The sequence below is a fragment of the Mobula birostris genome, chromosome 13, assembly GCF_030028105.1.
Source record: "Mobula birostris isolate sMobBir1 chromosome 13, sMobBir1.hap1, whole genome shotgun sequence".
Lineage (NCBI taxonomy): Eukaryota > Metazoa > Chordata > Chondrichthyes > Myliobatiformes > Myliobatidae > Mobula > Mobula birostris.
In genome coordinates this window covers 27,067,189-27,086,777 of record NC_092382.1, presented here as the reverse complement: position 1 = coordinate 27,086,777, position 19,589 = coordinate 27,067,189, and the positions used below count along the sequence as shown (strand labels likewise).

Below are 19,589 nucleotides of genomic sequence, written 5' to 3'. Positions count from 1 at the left end.
ACATACGCAGCTGTGATAGCTTACGTTTTTTTTACTCGGTGGAAGGATATGCAATTCCACTCTTCGTTTAATGCAAAATCATGTGGAGTTTCGATTTTTGTAGGCAATACAATTTCCTTTATTCAGCATAAAGTTGTTTCGGACCCTAATGGTCGATTTGTTATTGTATCGGAGTTCAGACAGTAAATTGATTGTTTTTGCTAATGTTTATGCCCCCAATGTAGATGATCTATGATTTTTTGAAAGTCTATTTTCATTTTTGCCAGATTTGTGTACGTACTCCCTTGTGATGGGAGGAAATTTTAACTGCTGGTTAGATCCAGTATTAGATCGCTCATCTATTAAACCAGCCACACTTAATAAATCAGCTTTGTTTATCCAATCTTTTCTAACCATATGTGGTAGAGTTGATGCTTGGCGATTTCTTCATCTGACGGACAGGGAGTATTCTTTTTTTTCTCTCATGTCCATCATACTTATACTGGGATTGACTTTTTTATTGGTAGTCAAATGATTCTGTTAGTTCAATCGGTTGAATATAAAGAGATTGCTATCTCTGACCACTCTCCTGTAATTCTATTTTTTAAAGCTTCCTGTTCCTATCCCCATGAGTAGATTTTGGCGATTTAATTTAACTCTGTTATCCGATGAAGATTTTTTAAACATTTATGGAGAATCAAATTACTCTTTATTGTTGAAGAAAATATGTTGGAAAAGACATCTAGCCTTATCATATGGAATACTTTTAAAGCATACATCTGGGGTCAAATTATTTCTTATATCACAAACATCATTAAAAAAGCTAACAAAGAAAGAAATGAATTAGCCAATCAGTTAAAGCAACTGGACCATAAATATGCTTCAGTTCCTGATCCTGAAACATATAAGAGACGTACTGAAACTAAAACTAAATATGATCTTTTAATGTATCCAATTGAAAGCCAACTTTTAAAAGATAAGATTAGATTATGAGGACACTCAGTCCTCGTTTGTCATTTAGTAATGCATGCATTAAGAAATGATACAATGTTCCTCCAGTATATTACGGAAACACAAGACAGACCAAGACTAAAACTGACAAAAACCACATAATTATAACATAGTTACAACCCTGCAAAACAATACTGTATTTGATAAAGAGCAGACCATGGGCACGGTAAAAAAAAAAGTCTCAAAGTCCCGATAGCCCCATCATTTCACACAGACGGTAGAAGGAAGAAACTCTCCCTGCCATGAACTTCCAGCGCCGCAAACTTGCCGATGTAGCACCCTGGAAGCACCCGACCACAGCCGACTCTGAGTCCATCCGAAAAGGTCGAGCCTCCGACCAGCCCTCCGACATCCAGCACCATCTCTGCTGAGTGCTTTGACCCTGGTCCCGGCCGCCAAGCAACAGGCAAAGCCAAGGATTCGGGGCCTTCCCCTGCGGAGATTCTGGATCGCACAGTAGCAGCGGCAGCAAAACAGGCATTTCAGAAGTTTCACCAGATGTTCCTCCGTGCTTCTCACATCTGTCTCCGTCAAATCAGTATTGTGCACAGCATCCTACTTGACAAATAACAATATTCATCACTGGAGTGGCCGCTGTGCGCTTCGTCACGCCACCGCCTTCTCTCAGTCAACTTTATATTTACGAAGATAAAACTGGTAAGCTACTGGCTAATCAATTGAAGCCATTTTCAGCCAATCGGCAAATTAAAGAAATACATAAAATTAATGGGGACATGACAACTGACCACCTTGAAATTAATGACACTTTTAGGGAATTTTATTCTAAATTGTATAGTTCTGACTCTGTTAATGATAATATTGCAATGAATAATTTTTAGATCAATTAAATATCCCAAATCTTTCATTAGATGATTGTAGGCAATTGGATCAACCTATTTCCCAGGAGGAAAGTGCTCAGGCTATTTGAGAATTGCATTCTGGGAAATCCCCAGGATCCGCTGGATTCTCTGGAGAGTTTTATAAGGCTTTTTCCTCCTTGCTTATACCACACTTATGTTCTACCCTTACAGATTCCTTTAAGGCAGGGAGACTACCGCAGTCTTCTTACGAAGCTTCCATTTCGCTCATTCTCAAAAAGAATAAGAATCTTACTGTATGTTCTTTGTATAGACCAATCTCTTTACTCAATTTCGATACTAAAATTTTATCCAAAGTATTGGCTCGCAGACTTGAAAATATTATATTGTAGCTGTGTGCTACACACAGCGCTAAAAATAACCACACGTAGTCGGTGAGTTAGAGTTGTGATAAAAGAGATTTATTCAAACTTCGCGGCCTGCTTTAAAGCCTTCCTGTTCCCGCCCTCCCTGGGTGGGACTGCTGTGGGGAATGCATAATCACAGACCCTTTCCGCGCACGGGATTTCCCCCCTGCTGCTGAAGATGGCCTGGCGCCCTTTTTGGGGCCGGCCTCTCTGCCAGCGCGCGCCGGTTCGTGTGTGCTAGAAAGTGGGTCACCACGTAACCACCCCCCGCCCCCAGAACCGGCGATACCTCCCCCAATGTCCACAGTCTGGATCGGCCTCTGTTTGGGAGGTCTGCCCCTGCGCCGCGGTGCCTGAGCCTGGACCAGCTGCGCCAAGTCCACATGGGCCGGTTTGAGTCGGTCCACCGTGAAAACCTCCTCTCTCCCCCCAATGTCCAGCACGAACGTGGACCCGTTGTTCCTGATCACCTTAAACGGCCCCTCGTAGGGCCGCTGTAGCGGTGCCCAGTGTCCGCCCCATCGTACAAAAAGAAACTTACAGTTCTGCAGGTCTTTAGGTACGCAGGACGGGCTCCGTCCGTGCTGTGAAGTGGGGATGGGGGCCAGGTTACTGAGACGCTCCCGTAGTCAGACCAGGACTGCTGTGGGTTCTTCCTCTTGCCCCCTTGGGGCTGGTATGAACTCTCCTGGGACGACCAGGGGTGCGCCGTACACCAACTTGGCCGACGAGGTGTGCAGATCCTCCTTGGGCGCCGAGCGAATTCCGAGCAGGACCCAGGGAAGTTCATCCACCCAGTTAGGCCCCTCCAGGACGGCCATGAGAGCCGACTTCAGGTGACAGTGGAAGGTATTTGTGTGGTGTAGCTGCGATCCTAAAAGGTTGGCCATAGTTGACCACAGGCAGGAGGTGAACTGGGCTCCCCTGTCGGAGGTAATGTGGGCTGGTACCCAGGTTGCGATCAGTGCTCGGGCGCAGGATTTGGAGGTGGTGTCGGTGGGCGGGACTGCCTCTGGCCATCTCGTGAACCAGTCTATCATAGTTAGGAGGTACTGCGCTCCTCGTGACACTGGCAGGGGCCCCACGATATCCACATGGATGTGGTCGAACCTCTGGTGGGTGGGTTCGAACCGCTGCAGCGGAGCCTTGGTGTGCCGCTGCACCTTGGCCGTTTGGCACTGCATGCACATTTTGGCCCATTCACTGGCCTGTTTACACAGTCCATGCCACACGAACCTGTTGGCGACCAGCCGGACGGTTGTCCTGATGGAGGGGTGCGCTAAGTTGTGAATGGATTCGGAAACCTGCCGGCGCCAGGCTGCTGGGACGATGGGGCGGGGTTGGCCGGTAGCTACGTAACACAGTAGGGTCCTCTCACCTGGGCCTACGGGGAGGTCTTGGAGCTGTAAACCGGAGACTGCAGTCCTGTAACTGGGGATCTCAGCGTCTGCCTGCTGTGCCTCTGCCAGCGCTGCATAGTCCACCCCCTGGGACAGGGCCTGTATGGTAGGTCTGGATAGTGCGTCCGCCATGACGTTGTCCTTTCCCGGACATGCCGGATGTCCGTCGTATATTCGGAGATGTAGGACAGATGTTGCTGCTGGTGGGAAGACCAGGGGTCGGACACCTTAGTGAACGCAAAGGTAAGCGGTTTGTGGCCTGTGAACGCAGTGAAGGGCCTACCTTCTAAGAAATATCTGAAATGCCGGATTGCCAGGTATAGTGCCAATAGCTCCCGGTTGAAAGCACTGTATTTGAGTTCGGGTGGTCGTAGGTGTTTGCTGAAGAATGCCAGGGGTTGCCAGCGACTCTCGATGAGTTGTTCCAGCACTCCACCAACTGCTGTGTTGGATGCGTCCACCATGAAGGAAGTAGAAACGCCCATTCTGGGGTGCACTAGCATCGCGGCGTTTGCTAAGGGTTCTTTGGTTTTAACAAAAGCGGCTGCGGCCTCTTTATCCCAGGTAATGTCCTTGCCCTTACCCGACATCAGGGTGAACAGGGGGCGCATGATTCGGGCTGCTGAGGGGAGGAAACAGTGGTAGAAATCCACCATACCCATGAAACGTCGACTGTACTTCTTCCTAGAGATGCTGCCTGGCCTGCTGCGTTCACCAGCAACTTTGATGTGTGTTGCTTGAATTTCCAGCATCTGCAGAATTCCTCATGTTTAGGAATGATGGTGCTTAGTTCTCTGAAGGTGGAATCTCATGTGGATAGGGTGGTGAAGAAAGCTTTTGGTTTGCTGACCTTTATAAATCAGAGCATTGAGTATAGGAGTTGGGATGTAATGTTAAAATTGTACAAGGCATTGGTAAGGCCAAATTTGGAGTATTGTGTACAGTTCTGGTCACTGAGTTACAGGAAAGATGTCAACAAAATAGAGAGAGTACAGAGGAGATTTACTAGAATGTTACCTGGGTTTCAGCACCTGAGTTACAGAGAAAGGTTGAACAAGTTAGATCTTTATTCTTTGGAGCGTAGAAGGTTGAGGGGGGACTTGATAGAGGTATTTAAAATTATGAAGGGGATAGATAGACTTGACGTGGATAGGCTTTTTCCTTTGAGAGTAGGGGAGATTCAAACAACTGGACATTAGTTGAGAGTTAAGGGGCAAAAGTTCAGGGGTAACACGAGGGGGAACTTCTTTACTCGGAGAGTGGTAGCTGTGTGGAACGAGCTTCCAGTAGAAGTGGTAGAGGCGGGTTCGATTTTGTCATTTAAAAAAAATTCGATCGGTATATGGACAGGAAAGGAATGGAGGGTAGAGACAGGTAGATGTGACTAAGTGAGAGTAAGCGTTCAGCATGGACTAGAAGGGCCAAGATGGCCTATTTCCGTGCTGTAATTGTTATATGGTTATATGAACTTGCGGGTGTCTCTGTAGGTTGGACAACTGAGTGACTTCCTTCTCAGACCGAGCAGGTGAACGGCCTCTCCCCAGTGTGAACTGACTGGTGTGCTTGTAGGCTAGCTAACTGTGTGAGTCCCTTCCCACAGACTGAGCAGGCAAATGTCCTCTCCCCAGTGTGAACTCACTGATGTATCTGCAGATCAGGTGATCAAGTGAATCCCTTCCCACAGACTGAGCAGGCGAATGGCCGCTACGCAGTGTGAACTGACTGGTGTCTCAGTAGGTGAGATGCCTGAGTGAATCCCTTCCCACAGTCTGAGCAGGTGAACGGCCTCTCCCCAGTGTGAACTCTCCGATGCACCTTCAGTTGGGATGACTGAGTGAATCCCTTCCCACAGTCTGAGCAGGTGAACGGCCTCTCCCCAGTGTGAACTTGCTGGTGTCTCTGTAGATCAGATGATCGAGTGAATCCCTTCCCACAGTCTGAGCAGGTGAATGGCCTCTCCCCAGTGTGAAATCGCTGGTGTTTCAGTAGGTCAGATGACTGAGTGAATCCCTTCCCACAGTCTGTGCAGGTGAACGGCCTCTCTCCAGTGTGAACTCGCTGATGTACCTTCAGATGAGATGATAAATTGAATCCCTTCCCACAGACTGAGCAGGTGAATGGCCTCTCCCCAGTGTGAATTCGCTGATGTACCTTCAGTTTAGATGAGGAAGTGAATCCCTTCCCACAGACTGAGCAGGTGAATGGCCACTCCCCAGTGTGAACTGACTGGTGTTCTTGTAGGTGAGCTGACTGTGTGAATCCCTTCCCACAGTCTGAGCAGGTGAACGGCCTCTGCCCTGTGTGAACTCGCTGATGTATCTGCAGATGAGATGACTGAGTAAATCCCTTCCTACAGACTGAGCAGGTGAACGGCCTCTCCCCAGTGTGAACTCGCTGATGTATCTGCAGATCAGGTGATCGAGTGAATCCCTTCCCACAGTCTGAGCAGGTGAACGGCCTCTCGCCAGTGTGAAGTCGCTGATGCACCGTCAGTTGAGATGACGAAGTGAATCCGTTCCCACAGTCTGAGCAGGTGAACGGCCTCTCCCCAGTGTGAACTCTCTGATGTTCCTTCAGTTGAGATGACGAAGTGAATCCCTTCCCACAGTCTGAGCAGGTGAACGGCCTCTCCCCAGTGTGAACTCGCTGATGTATCTGTAGATCAGATGATCGAGCAAATCCCTTCCCACAGTCTGAGCAGGTGAACGGCCTCTCCCCAGTGTGAACTCGCTGATGTGCTTGTAGGTTAGCTAACTGTGTGAATCCCTTCCCACAGTCTGAGCAGGTGAATGGCCTCTCCCCAGTGTGAATTCGCTGATGTACCTTCAGTTGGGATGATCGAGTGAATCCCTTCCCACAGTCCGAGCAGGTGAATGGCCTCTCCCCAGTGTGAACTCTCTGATGTACCTTCAGGTTAGATGACTGAGTGAATCCCTTCCCGCAGTCTGAGCAGGTGAACGGCTGCTCCCTGGTGTGAACTCGCTGGTGAGCCATTAGGTCGAATAACCGCGTGAATCCTTCCCCACAAATTCAGCAGATGACCAGCCTCTGCTCAGTGTGAACAGACTGGTGTATCCACAGGTGGGATGACCGACTGAATCCCGTCTCACACATAGAACAGGTGAATGGGCTTGTCTCAGTGTAAACTTGCTGATGTACCTTCAGTTAAGATGATGGAGTGAATCCATTCCCACTGTCTGAGCAGGTGAATGGCCTCTCCCCTGTGTAAGATGATGGGCGCGTCAGTCGGTCAGATGATCAAATGAATCTCTCCCCACAGTCTGAGCAGGAAGGATGATCGAGTGAATCATTGCTCCACTTCTTAAATATCTGGACAAAGACAGCAAAACTGGCGTGTTGTGTTCGAGATTCCCGTAGACAAATTCCTTGTCATTTTTAATCTGTAAAAAGATTTACAAAATCGATCAATGAGTGAAGGACAACATTTCAGATGAGATCACTTGAGTTGCCAAGGTGTGATCTGGCATCACACCGTTACAGTGAGGTTCAACCCAAGTTGGAGAGAGAAATCACCTTCTAACTGGGCACAGTGCTGGTATCTGGAATGACCATCAAATTCTCTGATGCTCTTCCTTTTTTTATAAGAATGGGGCATTTCTACCATCTCCAATCTGTGACCTGGCTCAGTTTGACTCTCTCCATTGGTATTATTCCCTGTTCCCACTGAGCTGCATAGGTTCCTGGCCCCACAGTAACTGAAACACTCACACACAAATAGCCAGCAGTGCATTCCATGCATCCACCACTCCGTGTGAAAAACTTACCCCTGACATCCCCTCAGTATCTATTTCCAAGCTCCTTAAAACTATGTCCCCTGTTGTTAGCCATTTCAGCCCTGGGAAAAAAACCTCTGGCTCTCCACACGATCAATGCCCTCATCATCTTATACACCTAAAAAAGGCTGCAAACATAAACAAGGAAATTATACATTGCCTTGAGGATTTGTTAGAAATATACAAAATTATGAGGGTATAGATAGGGTAAATGCGAGCAGCTTTTTCCACTGAGGTTGCGTGGGATGGCCAGAGGTCATGGTTAAGTGGAGAAGGTGAAAATTTAATGGGAATATTTGGAAAAGCTCTTTCCTGCAGTGGTCGTGAGAGTGTGGATTGAGATGTCAGCACAAGTGGTGAATATGAACTTGGTTTCACCATTTCAAAGAAGTTTGGATGGGAACCTGGATGATAGGGGTATGGAGGGCGATGGTCTCGGTGCAGGTAGTTGCATTAGACCAGCGGTCCCCAACCACCGGGTCGCAAAGCATGTGCTCCCGGGCCACAAGGAAACAATATGATTTGGTGATATGAGTCAGCTGCACCTTTTCTCATTCCCTGTCACGGCCACTGATCAGCCATTACGCATGTGAGGTCATGACCCGCGCGTCATCTGTGTCAGCGCGGGAAGGAGATCAACTCCTCGAGCTTGCAAATGACGGCGGGCTGAAAAGTATGTTTGAAATAACATCTCTGTCGGCATTCTGGATCAAAGTCAAGGCTAAATATCCTGAGATAGCCACGAAAGCACTGAAAACGTTGCTTCCATTTCCAACATATCTCTGCGAAGCGGAGTTTTCTGCAATGAATGCAACGAAAACTAAATTGCGGAATAGACTGGACAGGAACTCACTTCGAGTATCGCTGTCTCCCATCATCCCTCGATAGGACCGTGGTGCTGGAGGGAAACAAGCCCAGGGCTCCCACTGATTCAGCGATATTGGTGTGTTCCAATGATCTTATATATTCATACGGGGAAAATATGTGCTGTGTGTTTAAAATCCAAATGTTACTTAAAATGTCATGATGCTATTGACTTACTTATATAACCATATAACAATTACAGCATGGAAACAGGCCATCTCTGCCCTACTAGTCCGTGCTGAACACTACTCTCACCTAGTCCCGCTGACCTGCACTCAGCCCATAACCCTCCATTCCTTTCCTGTCCATATACCTATCCAATTTTTCTTTAAATGATAATATCGAACCTGCTTCTGCCACTTCTACTGGAAGTTCATTCATCACTAACTTCAAGCTCCTCTGATAATTGACTTATCACTATATTCATGCGAGGAAAATATGTGCTGTGTGTTTAATATTAAATTCGTTAGATAAACCCTTTTAGAAATGAAATTGGGTGTATTAACCATTTATCACCTATATTCCAGTCGTGATTAACACCGCCCCCCCCCCCCCACTCCTGCCACTCTGAACAGAATCACCAAAAAGGATTTGCAGGAAAAATCGGCAGGCCACAACGCGCATGCGCACTGGTGCCCGCGCAAGGGTTCATGGTCATTGTAGTCTTTCTCTGGGTAAACGCAACGTATTTGACTGCTACTCTTGTCCGTTGGCAACCCTACCCACCACCGCCCCCCCCCCACCGGGTCGGCCGCTCCACAAGAATATTGTCAATATTAAACCGGTCCGCAGTGCAAAAAAGGTTGGGGACCCTTGCATTAGACAGCTTAAATGTTTTTTCAGCATTGACCAGATGGGCTAAATAGCCTGTTTCTATACTGAACTTCTCCATGTTTCTATGACACAGAAGCTGGCCAAACTTGTTTGGAAGGGAAAAGTTGGGAGTGACAACGGAGCAGCGATGGCTGGAGTTTCTGGGAGCAATTTGGGAGCTCAGTGATCGATACATCCGAAAGATGTGGAAACATTGGAAAGGCAGGAAGACACAACCGTGGTTGAAATGAGAAGCCAAAGCCAACATAAAAGCCAAAGAGAGGGTAAACAAAAGAGTGAAAACGATTGGGAAGCTTTTAGAAACCAACAGAAGATGACTAAAAAAAAAAGTCAGAGCTCAGGGCGTGGAATTATGATATTGTAGTCATTAGTGAGTCTTTGTAGTGCCCAACAGTCTGAGACATTTAGAGGAACAAAATATCCGGGGCCTCAATATCTCTTGAAAACCAAGGTTCCCTGCACCAGTTAACTTTCAACTTTTATTATGCAGGCACATACAAACTCTACACCTTCAAAATTTCACTTCTGAAGGCCCCCCACTTACCAAGTACTCCTTTGCCAGAAAACAGCCTGTCCCAAACCACACTTGTCAGATCCTTTCTGACCTTTCTCCAATTTAGAATCTCAACCCATGGTCCAGACCTCTCTTTTTTCCATATTTACTTTGAATCTCATGGCATTATGGTCACTAATTTCGGTCACCAGCCCTGGATCATCAACCTATTGCACACTTTTACATCAGGAATTCTATGTACTGATTAAGGGCACATTTGACAAACTCTACCCCATCTAGTCCTCTTACAGTATGGGAGTCCCAGTCAATACATTGAAAGTTAAAATCACTTACTGAATCAACTTTTGTTTCTTGGCATGGTCTGCGATCTCTCTACAAATTTGTTCCTCTAAATCCCTCGGATTGTTGGGTGCAACCAAGTCCCCAATAATGGCTACAATATCAGAATTCCCTGTCCTGAGCTCATCTGGTTTTCCTACAATTCTTGCATTGTGATATACACAGCTCAGCACATTCATCGCTCCATGCTCAACCATTTGATTGCTGACTGTACCTGAGGTCTGAACAACATCCGACTGGTGTAAAGAAAACAACCTCTCCCTCATTGTCACAAAACATGCATCATTGCTGTCGCAGTTTATGTTCCACTGGATGCTAATGCTAAAGTAGCCATGAAAGACCTCAGTGCTGCTATTAGCAAGCTGCAGACATTGCATCCAGACGGAGCTTTGACTGTCGCTGGAGACTTTAATCATTGTAACCTGTGTACCGTGCTTCCAAGATTTTACCAAAATGTATTACGCACCACCAGGTGTAATAAAACCTTAGATCATGTGTACACAAATGTGGCTGACACTCAAACTAACTACCCTCCCCCATCTGGGACAGTCCGACCATCTTTCATTGTTTCTGCTTCCCAGGTATAGCCCGGTCACTAAACGTGTGAAACCCACAATGAAGACTATTAAGATCTGGCTGGAGGGGGCTGACTCTGCTCTTCAGCACCAATTCCAGCACACAGAGTGGAGCACGTTTGCTGCCCATACCACCACAGACTCTCAGACTAACATTGATTTATAAACCAACTCTGTCCTTGAGCACATCAACAAGTGTGTAGATAGAGAGACATTACTAAAACAAATAAGAGTTTTCCCCAATCAGAAACCATGGATGAACAGAGAGGTTCACCTCCTGCTCAAAGCCCGAGATTCAGCCTTCAGGTCTGGAGACTGGGAGGTTCACAGCTCAGCCAGGGCCAACCTGAGGAGGGGAATCTCTCAGGCTAAACACATATACAAACAGAGAATCGAGGAGCATTTCAACTCCTCAGACCCCCGGTCCATGTACATGGCATACAGGTCATTACAGACTTCAAACCTCCTAGTACTGTGCCCCCTTCCAGCTCTGCTACCCTCCCTGATGAGCTCAATTACTTCTACGCTCCCATTCATCGAGGGAACAAGGAGGTCACCCTCAAAGCGGATCTCCCACCTGGTGAACTGTCTCTCTCACTTTCCACCTCCGATGTTTGTGCCACCCTGAGCAGGGTGAATGTACGGAAGGCAGCTGGTCCGGATGCAATACCTGGCCGTGTGGTGAGAGTCTGTGCAGGGCAGTTGACCGGGGTCTTCACGGACATTTTTAATCTGTCCCTGGCCCGGGGTGTTGTCCCCACAAGCTTCAAGATCGCCACCATCGTGCCAGTGCCGAAGCATTCCACTGCCACGAGCCTGAATGATTTCCGCCCAGTTGCACTCACCCCCATCATTGCAAAGTGCTTTGAAAGACTGGTTCTGTCACATCTGAAATCCTGTCTGCCCACTACCCTGGACCCCCATCAATTTGCCAATCGCACCAACAGGTCAACAGAGGACGCCATCTCCACGGCACTTCACTCTGCCCTGACCCACCTGGACAGCCCCAACTCTTACGTCAGAATGATGTTCATTGACTTTAGTTCGGCATTCAATTCTGTAAGCCCCTTCAAGCTGATCACCAAACTTCGCCAGCTTGGTATCAGCTCATCCCTCTGCAATTGGACCTTGGACTTTCTGACAAACAGACCCCAATCAGTTAAGTTAGACAACCTCTCCTCCTCCACTCTCACCCTGAACACCGACGTGCCTCAAGGCTGTGTGCTGAACACTCTTCTGTACTCCCTTTTCACCTATGACTGCATTCCTGTACATGGTTCTAACTCCATAATCAAGTTCGCAGATGACACCATGGTGGTTGGCCAGATCAGAGGGGATGATGAGACAGCCTACAGGGACGAGGTCCAGCACCTGGCTGTGTAGTGTGCCAACAACAATCTGGCCCTTAACACCCAGAAGACCAAGGAGATCATTGTGGACTTCAGGCATGCCAGGACCCACACTCACGTCCCCATCTACATCAACGGAACTGTAGTGGAGCGTGTATCAAGCTTCAAATTCCTTGGTGTCCACTTTTCCGAGGATCTCATCTGGTCCCTGAACTCCTCCAACCTGATCAAGAAGGCACAACAGCACCTTTACTTCCTGCGGAACAACAAGAAAGCTCACCTCTGTCCCAGGATATGACAGACTTTTACTGCTGTACCATTGAGAGCATACTCACCAACTACATCTCAGTGTGGTATGGCAATTGTCCTGTATCAGAGCGCAAAGCACTCCAGTGTGTGGTGAAAACTACCCAGCGGATTATCGACAGCCCATTGTCCACCATTGAGAACATCTACCATAAACGCTGCCTGGGTAGAGCGAAAAGAATTATCAAGGATACATCTCACCCTAAGCATGGACTTTTTAACTCTCTTCCCATCAAGGAGGTGCTAAAGGAGCCTCCGCTCCCACACCAACAGGCACAGGAAGAGCTTCTTCCCTGAGGCTGTGACCCTGCTGAACCTCTCGTCACAGCGCTAAGCAGTATTGCACCCATACTGTACTGTCTCAGTACTTTTATATTTGTGTGCTGTAGCACTTTTTTATTCAGTTATTTTGTAAATAACACGATTCTTTGCATTTCTGGTCAGATGCTAACCACATTTCATTGGCTTTGTATCTGTACTTGGCACAGTGACAATAAAGTTGAATCCAATCTAATCTAAAAAAAACAAAGGAGCTGATTGTGAACGACAGGAGGAATGGAGACAGGCTAATCCCGATTGACATCAATGGATCTGGGGTTGAGACAGTGAACTGCTTTAAGATCCTTGGCATAAACATCAGCGAGGACCTCACATGGTCTGTACCTACCGGCTGTGTTGTGAAAAAAGCACAACAGTACCTTGCTCACCTCAGACGGCTGAAGAAGCTTGGGATTGAGTCCCAAATCCTAAGAACTTTCTACTGGAACACAACTGAGAGCATCCTGACTGGCTGCATCACTGCCTGGATGATCTGGAATTGATCCATTTCAAGTTCCAACTCCATAAAGTGCAGGGTTACAAGCTGCAGCTGGACGCACATCTTGTAGGTGAGGGCATAGGGGACAGTGGAGGTTCCGCCACCAATGTCCCCTCTAATTTGTAATGACCGGTATGCACATAGAGCTTTAAGTTCCTCGGGGTAAATATCACAAATGACCTGACCTGGTCCAACCAGGCAGAGTTCACTGCCAAGAAGGCCCACCAGCACCTTTACTTCCTGAGAAAACTAAAGAAATTTGGCCTGTCCTCTAAAACCCTCACTAATTTTTATAGATGCACTGTAGAAAGCATTCTTCTAGGGTGCATCACAACCTGGTATGGAAGTTGTCCTGTCCTAGACCGAAAGAAGCTGCAGAAGATCGTGAACACGGCGCAGCGCATCACACAAACCAATCTTCTGTCCGTGGACTCAGTTTACACCGTACGCTGTCAGAGCAGTGCTGCCAGGATAATCAAGGACGCAACCCACCCAGCCAACAGACTTTTCATCCCTCTTCCCTCCAGGAGAAGGTTCAGGAGCTTGAAGACTCGTACAGCCAGATTTGGGAACAGCTTCTTTCCAACTGTGATAAGACTGCTGAATGGATCCTGACCCGGATCTGGGCTGTACTCTCCAAATATCTGGAGCAAGGACCTGCCTCTCGGTTTTTTTGCACTACCTTACTTCCCATTCTTCTATCTTCTATTTATGATTTATAATTTAAATTTTTAATATTTACTAATTTTAACTAATTTTAATATTTATAATATTTAATATTTGTAATCCAGGGAGTATGAAGCGGAGAATCAAATTTCGCTGTGATGATTATACATTCTACTACCAATTGTTTGGCGACAATAAAGTACAAAGTAAAGTAAATCTTGTACTGTTCATTCTTTTAACCAGTGACAACATGTGCACAGTGAATTTTATATAGAGAGGTATTCATTTTAACCGCTAGCAAATCACTGTCAGTAAGAACTTTGATCTCCTCTGGGTTTGATGGAGTTCATCTGCACTCTCACACAACCTATGTAGCAGGCCTGTAACGGGTAATGAAGGATTTTCTCGCCAGAGCTTTTGCACATTGTCCATATCTGATTTGCTTGCTAAATGACGCTTTAAAAAGTCAGATTTCAAACTATCACTCCACTTCTTCCCACTTTCAAATTCTCCAGCAACTTTTGCATCACCACAATATACACAGGTAACACCAGTTTCTGTACTGTACATAAATATTTCCCCTGAACCCTCCCCCAGGTGACTGACGGTGGTGAACTCAGTGATGGCAATGCCAATGAATATGAAGGGAAGGGCAGTAGTCTGTCTCATTGGAGTCTGGCACATTTGTGATGTGAAAGCTACTTGTTGCCCAGGGCAAAGGTGTTTGATATCATTATGTACCCAGAGAGAGTGGGACAAAACATGTTCTCACGGGTAGAAAAGTCCAGAACAAGAGGAGGTAGAACCAGCAACAGACACAAAATGCTGGGGGAACTCAGCAGGCCAGGCAGCATCTATGGAAAAGAGTACTAATGCTGAGTTCCTCCAGCAATTTGTGTGTGTTGCTCGGATTTCCAGCATCTGCAGATTTTCTCTTGTTTGTGACTGGAGGCAGAACAAAGGTGATTTTCACAACAGCTGATGTAAAAGATTTTGTGCCCTTTCTCCGAGTTCCCGATCCTTGCATTTAGACAGCTGGAGCTCAGCTCTGTCTGAGAGACCCATCGGTTCCCATTCCCTCATCAGCCGGAAGCTCCCCGGGGCCCGTGTACGGATGGTGGGGCTGAGAGAGAGGGAAGAGAGCAGGACTGTCCCGGGATTGCGGGTCACGGAGTCCGGAGTCACAGCAACTACCCGAAGTCGGTGTTGGAAACGCCGCCCGGTGAGACCCCCAACCCGGAGATCCGTTCTCACCTCAACCGATCATCCGGGGCCTTTTGTGCCCGGCGCGCTGGTGAGCTCGAGCTTGGTCGGTTTAACGGCTGGGCTACTAATCACGTGACCAGCCCCTCCCCCACCACTATCAACAGAGGAGTCACGCGCTGCGCTATTTCCATTGGTACGAAGCAGTGTCAATCACTGCTTCCAGCCAATAGCGAAGGCGGACGACCCGAGAGGGCGTTACCCCTGCTGACACCGTCTCCCGGACTTTCCGTCACGGCGGGACAACCGTCAAAGTAAATGTCCGCTTTCTGATTTATTTCCATTTCCCTCCGAGGGAAGTTGGGGCGTTTGTGAAGCGTCTCCTGCGGCCGGAGTCTGATGTGTCGCTGAGAGGTAGGAGGAGACCGCTCGGCCCGTCGGTTTGATGCCGGTTCCCCGGGGAGGGAGAGGATGAAGACGGTGAGAGAGGGGGCGGACAGGATGTTTGTCCCGGTGGGGACAGGAGGGGCTCATCTGTGGAAATGTCTGAGCCCACGGTGGTGGCGATTCACCACATTGGGGGGCAAACACCGGCAGACTGTTGCCCTGCAAGCGGGGCCAATGGTCCGGGCAAAGTGACAATTATTTGTGTTTTGTTGAGACTGTACCGGGAATATGGTGTAAAATCCCGCTCCCCACACTAACACGGGTCACACAGACCAAAGAACAAACTGCCGGAGGAGCTCAGTGGGTCGGGCAGCATCTGTGGAGGGAAATGGACCGTCAACATTTCGGGCCGAGACCCTCCCTCTGGACTGAGAGTGGACGGGAAATAGTCCGAGAAAAGAGGTGAGGGGTGGGGATGGGGCAAGAGCTGGGGAGTGAGAGGTGGATCCAGGTGAGGGGGAGGTGGGAAGGTGGAAATAGTGACGGGGGTGGGAGGTGAGTGGTTGGGGCAACACGGGGCTGCAGAAGATGGAAATTAATTCCATAGAGTATTAACAAAGAGGTTAGAGAGTATTTGTTATAGAGAGGGCAATGAAGATTCACCAGACTGATCCCTGGAGTGGTGGGGTCATCATATGAAGAAAGATCAAATGTGATAACCCTTTCATTTAGAGAATCGAGGACTGAGAGGTGAACACATTGAAATGCACAACATCATTACCGGCTGAACCAGGGATCCCAGTCTCTGAAAAAGGGGGTGGACTGTCCGGGACTGAGATGAGGGGAAATGTCTCCACACCGAGGGTGGTGAATGTCTGTAAATCCCCACCACAGAGGCCGGTGAAGACTTGGTGATCATCCTCACATAAAACAGAGGCCGGCAGATGTGTGGAGACCGAAGGGATCGAGGAAATGAGGATCGTGCAGAAACATATGGCTGAGATGGGAGAGCAGCTGTCATCTTGTTGATGGTTAGAGGGGCTGAATGGCCACTTCCTACTGTTTCTCACTTGATGTTTCAGTGTTCCTGTCCAGTGAGGCTGGAGGAATGTGAATAGAAATGAGTGTTTACAAACATGGACGGATTTAAATGAAACCTGCACATTTCCGTTTTGGGTCTGAATTGTGTGTTGGACCAGGATGGGAATCGAGCCCGTGACTCTGTGACCTGGGGGTGGAGGGAAAGGGACAGGGAAGATATGGAGGGAAGAAGTAAAAATGTATCTGGTGTAAATATGGAATAATGTGGGAAATGCGGCAGATGGGTCGGGCAGCGTGTGAGGGGCGAGGAGCAGAGTCACCGGATCAGATGGGAGACCCTCCACCAGCACATGATCCCGTTTCCTGTTCACGTTTTCCCGCAGATCTGCAGCATCTGCCGGTCACTGCTGGAGTGTACGTGTAACTTCATCTTTCGCCCGTTCAGAAAAGGCAGTGAGATCCGGATCTATCACGTCCTCTCGTTGTGGGTGGACAATGATTTATTCTGGAATATTTTCAGCATGTTTCCATATAACCACATAACAATTACAGCATGGAAACAGGCCATCTCGGCCCTTCTAGTCTGTGCCAAATGCTTTCTCTCACCAAGTCCCAGACCTCAGACCATAACTACTGGGCCGAGGCCTGGGACTAGGCCTCATTCCACTGTTTTTACCTGCTGAAGAGCAGCCAATGTTTCTGGCTATATGACCCATTTATGTGAGAACTTAGCCTTTTGTATTTATCTGAGCTTTTCATAAGTTTAGTTATACTTTAGTACAGTTTAGTTCAGCTTCACTCCAGAATTTCCAAAGCAACAACCCATTCAGTCAAATAGTTCCACACAATTAAAATAGTTTACAGTATTACATTTTTAAATTTTTTGTTTTGTACTACTTATATAATTTAACTATTTAATATGTATATTCTTATTTTAAATCACAATGGTTAAAATCTATTGTTATGAATTAGGTTCTATTGCTGCCGCAGAGACAATGAATTCCATGACATCTGCCGGTGCTATTAAACCTGATTCTGATAATTGGTCTGGGAGACCCACCACCGGTCACCTGATCCCGGTTACCGCAGATCGTAATGCGAGATTGAAGCCTTTTCTATTTATTTGTGTTCCTCAGTTGTGTTAAGTTTCCCTCTGTGGTTCCAAAGCAGAAGCTCAGTCTATCTAATATTTCCACAAAATTAAAAGGGGGAATTTGTTTATTCTTATCACGTACTGAGCTACAGTGAAAATCTTGCCTGACCTACCATCCACACAGATCGATACATTACAACAGTACATTGAGCTGATATACGACAAAACAATAACTGTAACAAAGCATTATGGCTGCAAAGAAAGTGCAGTGCAGATAGACATATGGGGCAGGGTCACGTCGAGTTACATTGTGAGGTCGAGTCCATTTTATTGGACTGGAGACCATTAATTTGGCTTACAACTGCAGGCAGGAAGCTGTCCATGAGCCCGGTGGTAAGCACTTTAAGGCTTTTGTATCTCTTCCCCGATGGGGGATTGGGTTTGCAGCAATAATGTCCAAAGTTGTGGGCATCTTTGAGTACACGGCTTGCTTTCCCGAGGCAGGGGGAAGTGCAGGAAGAGTCCACAGAGGGGAGGCTTGTTTCTACGATGTTTCCAGATGAGACCAAAGTTCTCTGCAGTTCCTTGCAGTCATGGGCAGAGCTTTAGCCATACAAAGGTGTGAAATATTGACAAGAAGCTCAGAGACCTCGGCCTTCACCCTGCCTTGTGCAGCTGGATCCTGGACTTCCTGTCAGATGGCCGGCAGGTGGTAAGAGCGGGCTCCCTCACCTCTGTCTCTCTGACCCTCAGCACACACGCCCCACAGGGTTGTCTCCTTGGCCCCCTCCTTTACTCTCTGTGCACCCATGACTTGTGTCGCCACCCACAGCTCCAATCTGTTAATTAAATTTGCTGATGACACTCCATTGATTGGCCTAATCACAAATAATAACTTTCAATTGATCAAATGCTTCCTGACAAGGCTCGGTCCAAACAAACTTTTCACCCTTCTTCAGGAGATTAGTCAGAGGAAGAGCAATATCAGCAAAGTTCTTCCAGAACTTACGATAATATCCAACCATTCCCAGAAACCTTCCAAGAGCCTTCTTACCGGTCTGTCACAAAAACTGTGGGTCAACTGTCTAAGAAAAATAACAAGATGGTTTGAGTCGCAAAAGTAGATTGAGGTGCTTTTATTTACAAAAATAGTGGAAAAACAAAATATATACAGCTTGCAATTGTCACCTGTCTGATTAACAGCCACCCTCAGACTAAACAGAAAAAAAAACGACCCAAGGCTTATAACTGCTAAGCCAATTCCCCTAGACTAACCAAAAGCTAATTAACTCAATTATCTTCCATTTCACACAATCTGAAACTCTACCACCAGTTCTCACAATAAACACATAGACTTCATCATAGGATTCACCATTTCCCAGTTAAATAACTTGTATAAACCCCAAAACTTTACCACAAGATGAGTAATTCGGTAACATAACCCTTGTCCCAGGTAAAGATGGTATCCTCCACCATCGGCACACCTGTGCAGGTTGCTGCTGCCTCTATATAAGACAGCTCTATGCAGCAGCTCTGTTTCAGACCCAGTGACTGTGGAGGAGAGAGACGTCAGATTATCATGACACTTCGGCAAAACACTTATTGGAAAGATGAATATGAATAAATTCACCTGAGATAATAAAACTGTGACATAGTGTGTTTCTTTTTTTCATACCTATTACTGCTGGGGATGAGTGTAAAATTGTGACTGTTGATTTATTGTGACGTGTGCACTCACCACAATAACAGAGGGGAATAATGTGTGTGGATGACCCTTTGGGTGTTTTACCGAGTGTGCCATGAGACATCTGTAATCAGTGACGGGCCTTCGTCACACAGTCAGAATAGGAACTTCAGAAATGGCCTGAATTTTGCCTGCACAGGAGCCAACTTGCCTTGACCTACAACACAGCCAAGACAGATCACAGTGGCATGGCCAAATTCACTCTTAGCTAAGTCAACTGTAAGGTTGGCCCTGGAAAGCCTGTCAAACAGCTCTTCTACTACAGAGATATGCTCTTCCCAAATGTCACTCCCTGTGACTAAGTCATCAATATAGGCATCTGTGTGTCCTAACCCTTGAATTACAGAATCAATCATTCTCTGGAATGTTCCTGGAGCATATTTCATTCCAAATGGTGAAACATTGTATTCATACAACCCAGAAGGTGTCAAAAATGCAGAAATTTCTC

The 19,589-nt window shown here is 47.1% G+C and overlaps 1 pseudogene; it reads right to left on the bottom strand.

Annotated features, from left to right (window-relative positions):
• The window catches only part of LOC140207859 (uncharacterized), a 126,860-nt pseudogene continuing 107,271 nt past the window's right edge, over window positions 1-19,589 (bottom strand).